This window comes from Arvicanthis niloticus, chromosome 19 (assembly GCF_011762505.2).
Source record: "Arvicanthis niloticus isolate mArvNil1 chromosome 19, mArvNil1.pat.X, whole genome shotgun sequence".
Lineage (NCBI taxonomy): Eukaryota > Metazoa > Chordata > Mammalia > Rodentia > Muridae > Arvicanthis > Arvicanthis niloticus.
In genome coordinates, this window is record NC_047676.1 from 37,276,467 (window position 1) to 37,283,138 (window position 6,672).

The window sequence follows — 6,672 nt, forward strand, 5'->3', positions numbered from 1 at the left end:
AAAATCATGATGTATTGTGTGAGAAAAGAATCTAGTTTCAATAAAGGGGAAAAAAGAAAAAAACCCTCATATTTTGAACGTTTCCATTTTTTTTTCATCAACAGGCTTGACACTTAAAGTACATCTAAAGCAGTGGTTCTCAGCCTTCCTAATGTGTCCACACTTTAAATATGGTTCCTCAGGTCGTGGTGACCCTCAGCCATAAATTTATTTTGTTGCTACTTTATAACTGGCAATTTTGCTGCAGTAATAGTAAATTGGTGATGTGCGATCTCGGTGGGTCGCGACCCACAGGTTGAGGACCACTTGTGTGGTCCTGTTGTTTGCCCACACGTCCTGTAATGTTTATTTTCATCTTACCTTACATGCTGCTTTCGAGAAGACTGATAGGCCGATTTCATGAGCGATTCACATATTATTAGCTGGTGGTATGTTTATTAATTAGGCCTGGGGTCTGAGGGTCTTTTTTCCTTTATCTTTAAAGTGTAGCGATTTACCGACCCCTGTCATTGGTTTGATTGCTCTGAGTCAGCTGTCACTGGAATTGAGCGGTCCTTCTGAATTGGTCCGTTCTGTTTGTGGTGCGGAGCGACTATTTTGTATCTGGTATTTCTCCCTTGCGGCTACTCCTTCCTTCTTCCGCAGCTTCACTGTTCTTCTAACCCTCCTTCCTCTCCTCGCTCACTATCTAGGCCGGCCTCTTTCACTTCATTCTTGTCTAGATGTCCATTCTCTTGATGGTCTCTACTTTCATTCCGTTTTGTTTTGTTTTGTTTTGTTTTGTTTGTTTGTTTTGTTTTCCAAGACGGGAGGTTTTCTGTACAGCCCTAGCAGTCCCGGAACTCACTCTGTAGACCAGGCTGGCCTCGAACTCAGAAATCCACCTGCCTCTGCCTCCCAAGTGCTGGGATTAAAGGCGTGCACCACCACCACCACCGCCCGGCTGGGTTTACTTTTCATATGCTAACACTTAACTTAAATTTCGTTTTCCAACAGTAATTTTATGTCAGCTTTAGCCCCTGTATTGGTTTCTCCTGTCCTTCAAATTAGTTTCTCAAATGCCCAGCACTTCTCTCTGATGAAGAAGAATGCCCCCCTGAGAAAGGCTGTTCTTTTTCTACACACAGTGATTTGAAGGGGCGGGGGCCCCAACACCCTCTGCTAGGACGGAAGTTCTGACGTCAGGTGCAGTGTTTTTCAGGATTCCTGGGGGAAGCGGAATTTCGGTGGTTGCAGATACTTGAGCACTCCAGTGGCAATTCAAACCATTTAAAGGGCAGTAACTGTATCATCTAATGAAAAATTAGCTATAAACAAATAACACCTTCAGACTTGATTCAAGTATCCTACACAGCGTGGCCCCTGCTCCTTCCTGGGGATTGACAAGCAACACCCATTGGTAATCTTCCCGCCAATGTCCTCCATCTTAGTAGTGCATGCCACAATCCCTAACAATTTTAACTTCTGCCTGATGATTCTCAACTGTCTTGCTTTGCCATCTATGATGTCCAGATGCCCTCTCTTATTTACTGGTTTAAAATATCATTTTTTTTCCAGTAGGTCTCTGCCTTTCTCCATAGTCTAAAACGTTTACTTTGAAGCTGGGAGAAAAATCAGAGCACGGTGGTGTCTTGAGATTGGGACCATTTAGTATATGTCGACTGGGAGCAACATAAAAGCAAAGAATATCATTTCCTTTCGCTAGGTAATTAGTATAAAAGGAATGAGTGCAATTAAATCACTCATCTATGACTCATTAAAACTGGGCTCCCACATAATAGTTTGGAAGCATATGGTAACTTTTTCCTGGGCAAACACTGTAATTATCAACTTTCAGTTCCTGCAATATTTGATAAATCTCCCAAAGAGAAAATTTAAAGACAAAGACAATTTCGGTTTTTAAAAGCCCTCTTTTTTTTTTTTTCCACAGCATGAATATTTTTCCCTTCTTGATGACCCACCATGCAAGATGTAATTAGAAAAACATAAATTCAAACTTTCAAAAGAAGATATTCCTTTTAATAAGGCAGATTATTTGAGCTGTTTTCTAGTTCATGGATTTTAGTAGTGAACCCAGCCTCACTTATATTCATAATATTTCAGTGATGCCTAAACAACTATAGTAGAATAAAAGGGAGAAAACAAATTGAAGGACATCTAAGTATTGAATTTCACTCCTAACCATTTTTAGAATGAGGAGAGTGGGCTACTCTTATTAATTAGATGCAGGACCTCTCCCAGCTCAAATGCTGTGGTGAACATATATTGTTGATGTGTTCACTTTAAGTCACTAAAAAATTTGTAATGAACTCGTCGCTAATTGTTGATCGTCTCTTGTCCTGCTGTGCCCCTTCATAAACCCAAAAGACCACCAAGGAGCCGACTCCGATGCAATCGCCTTAGGGTCTCTATTCAAGCTGGGTCTTGGCCTCACTGCTGACCCTGAAGCAGCAGGACTGGAGGGCAAAGCCCAGAGCCCAGTTTCAAAGCAAGCATTTATAGAGGCAAGCAAACAAGTTAGGGGGTTTCGAGCCTGACACGCATTTAACTGGGGGCTATTACAAAATTTTGTTGCCCTTTAAAATAAATTGGCTGGTGCTGGGAGCCAAACCATCAACTTAACTTCTGCTTTCCTCCTGATTGGTGGTTGTTAGAGGTGTAGGCTGGTTAGAGAGTAACCTGGAAACTGATGCTAGGTGCAACAAGCAGGCTTGTTGGGGAATAACCTGGAAACTAGTGTTAGGTACACAGGCTTGTTGGTAGAGTTCAACCTTAGGTCAGGTTCTCTAAGATGGAGTCTGAACCCAAGATGGAGTTGCTCTGGTCTCTCCATCCTGCCCCACTTAAAGAAAAAAAAAAAAAAAGAGTCTAGTATTTGGCACCCTCTGTGTCGGACTGACTGGTTATGTGGTGCTGTCCTGAACCAATGACTTCACTGAAGGAAACAGAATGACTTTGACTTTCCTAGCACTTCTTGTCCTTGTCACAAACCTGCACAATCAGCTGGCTTTATTATCAAGACACCAAACACATCAAGTCGCCTTAGAAATCAAGTAACACAATTTATCGAATGAAAAGTAATGACCTGTTTCCTAGCTTCTTTTTCTTCCCTTACTTTCGCTTTTTTCAATTTGCCCTGGGGCATGCATAATACAAACTTCATTTCTTTAGCCACAAGGGAAAATATCTCCAGAAACAAAGATTAACCATCATCTCTTTGCTGCAAACATTATACATTATTTAATACGCTTAAAGGGAACAATTACCCTGGACAATTATAGGAAATAATTAAAAATGTAAGTAGTATTTCAATATTATCTTTGGCTTTGGCTTCAGCACTAAACTTTGTTATCAAAAGCTATCTATCTATCTATCTATCTATCTATCTATCTATCTCTTTCTCTCCTTCCCTTCCCCCTCCCTTTTTTCCTCCCCCTCTCTCTTATCTCATATTCTTTTGGAGAGATATTTATAGAAAGTGGTATCTTTTTACATTAATTTATTTATTTATTCGCTGCATCCTGATTGCCTCCCGCTCCCTCCTCTCCTCCAAGTCCCACCTTCACACACACACTTCCTCCTCCCCCCCCCCCACTGTTAACCAACTGTACATCAATCAGAGGTCTAATATCCAAAATATATAAAGACACCAACAAACCAGTAACTCAATGAGAACATGAGTACAGAGCTAAATAGAAAATTCACAACAGAAGAATATGTAATGACTGAGAAGCACTTAAAGAAATGTTTAACATCCTTAGTCATCAGGGAAACTCAAATCAAAGCTAGTCTGAGATTCCATCTTACACCTATCAGAATAGCTAAGATCAAAAACTCAAGTGACAGCTCATGTTGGCAAGAATGTGAAACAAGGGGAACACTCCTCCGTTGCTGGTGTGAGCACAAACTTGCGCAACTACATTGGAAAACAGCTTGATGGATTGTCAGAAAATTGGGAATAATTCTACCTCAAGACACAGTTATACTTCTCCTGGTCATATACCCAAAAGATGCCCTACCGTACCACAAGGACATGTGCTCAACTATGTTCATAGCAGCTTTATTCATAGTAAGTGGCATCTTAGTACGGTCCTCATTGCTCTGATGACACACGGTGACCCAAACCTTACAGCTTACACTCACACTTCACAATTCATCATCAGAGAAAGTAAGGACAAGAACTCGAGCAGGGGCAAGAGCTGATGCAAAGGCCAGGGAGAGGTATTGCTTACTGACTTCCTCCTCATGGCTTTGCTCAGCCTACCTTCTTACAGTGCTCAGGACCGCAATGCCAGTCCCGGGACTGGCACCACTCTCAATGGGCTGGGCCCTCCCCTATTGGTCACTAATTTTAAAAATGCCCTAAAGCTTGCATTTCCCCAGTTAATGTTCCCTCATCTCTGATGACTCTAGCTTGTGTTGAGAGACCAAACTTTTTGGGTTCAGACTCCATCTTAGAGCATCTGACCTAAGTTTGAGCTCAAGTGAACTAACAGAACAATGTCTAGCACCAGTTTCCAGGCTACCCCCAACAAGACATGTGTCTCCAGGTTAGCTCCCCCTACCCCAGCAAAATCTGCATCTAGCACCAATTTCCAGGCTATCCCCCCAACAAATCCAGCATCTAGCACCAGTCTCCAAGTTATTCCCACAATAGATCTGCACCCCCAGGTTACAAGATCACCCCTGCCTAACAACCACCAATCAGTAGGAAAACAGAAGTTAAGTTTATGGTTTGTCTCCCAGCACCAGCCAATTACATTAAAGGCCATAGTAGATCCCACCCCCCCCCAAAAAAAAAATAGATGCTTTCCAGGCTAGAAACACTCAGCCCTTGCTTGTCATTTTCTATAAAGCCTTGTCCCGATGAGTGTTCGGAGCTTTTTCTCCACCAAAAGTATGTTATGGGTGAGTGGTAAGGTTAAATCCAAGCTCAAACTTGTGAATAAAGACCCTTGTGAGACTGCATTAGATCGGCTCCTGATTGGTCTTTTGGGATTCAGGAACGCTTCCTGGTACTACAGTGTCAAGTTGACATAAAACCAGCCAGCACAAGTAGAAATAGTCTTTCTAAATCTAGTCCACATAGGCTGCCCGGAGAGTGGAGAATGTTTGTCGTGAGGTTATGCCATGGAGTGGGCAGCCCTGCTTTTAAGTCTACACTGATTTCTCTTAAGACTAGTAACATACTGACCCGAACATGTGCTAAGTCTGTAAAAGCTTTCTTTATATTAAAAAATACAGGTAAGTTTTCCTTTTAATGAGATTTGATAAAAAATCTCAGAGGAGTATAAGACGATTTCTATGTTGTCAAGTGGTTCTGTAATCTTTTACAAACAGAGATTAAGCGTATCAATCGGGGACTAAAATCTTCAGGATGCAGCACGGGATCATGTGGTTAATAACAGGGTGAGCTTTGCAGCTAAAAATCTATCAGACCATCTCCAGAGTGGTGTTAATAGAATGCAGTTTATGGTCACAGACTGCAAGCTGGTTTCCCTGCTTTGACTATTGACATCTTTTTGTACACAACAATCAAATGGATGGACTTAGTCATATAAATCTATATGCCATGCTCAACCCTGTCCAATGACTTCTCACAACTTCAGAGCTTACTGATAGTTCTTCAGTGTCTACCCTCTTGAAAAGTGAAGCCCTGGTGTTCACAGATGACTCTAGTGGAGACAACAGTGTCTAGTTTCTCGCAAAGACAAAGGTCACCCTGTGAGCCAGTTCTACTCAATAGGATTTAAATAGAGATGTCTTGAGCTTGTCCCAAACACATAACGTTGCAGATAGAGAAAGCTCTTTTCTCCCATGCGATTTCTGATGGGTGGAATATCCAGGTGATATAAAGCCACTTCAGTGCCCAAATCTGAAGTCACATTCTGACCACTGACCAGAAAGCTTGAGGATCCCAATCCTGCTGGTTTTGAAGCTGACCAGGATGCTCGTGTTGAGATGTCCTTTTTAATTGTTTATTTATGTTTGTGGCTTCGGTTATTTTGCCTGCAACTATACCTGTCCACCAAGTGCTTGCAGCACAAACAGAGGCCAGAAGAGAGCATTGAATCACCTGGAACTGGAGTTAGATACAACTGTGAGACACCTCATGGGTGCTGGTAATGCAACCCAGGTCCTCTGCAATAGTAGCCAGGGCTCTTAAGTGCAGCACCTATCATGGCATCTTTATGTGAATGAGAATTGATAATCTGTCTTTCTGAAGGTAAGATAGATATATAATTGTTGTTACCGGTTGCTGTATCGACTTCAAACCTTTTTCTTTTTGTGAAACTGGAAATAAAATTTAAAATTCTTTCCATGGTTTCATGTTCCCTCATGATTCTTTTCTCATGTGTCCACCCTTCAGTCTCATTGCTGCCTATGTCAACTGTTCTTCCTGCTGTTCCTGCTTAATCCACTATATATAACAGTTTCCGGATCTCTTTATTTTCTTCCTTCAGAAAGTAATGTTCTCTCCTCAGACATTTCTAGGATTTGATATGATCTCTGTCTGATCCCTTATCAGAAAATGCTGTCTCATATCTACACTGTATCAAAAGCAAAAGCCAGCCTTGCATGTCCTATATTAACTTTTTGTAGCATAACTAATCCAGCAGATATAGCAATGTTTCTTTGGCCCTTAGTTTATCTATCTTCTCTACAAGGAAG

The 6,672-nt window shown here is 41.6% G+C and overlaps 1 long non-coding RNA gene across 1 annotated transcript; it reads left to right on the top strand.

The window, feature by feature from the left end:
* Positions 1–1,067: 1,067 nt before the first annotated feature.
* LOC143435078 (uncharacterized) lies at positions 1,068–6,318 on the top strand. The gene is made up of 2 exons (XR_013105057.1): positions 1,068–1,705; positions 1,931–6,318. It is a non-coding gene; the product is annotated as an uncharacterized LOC143435078 (long non-coding RNA).
* Positions 6,319–6,672: the final 354 nt, after the last annotated feature.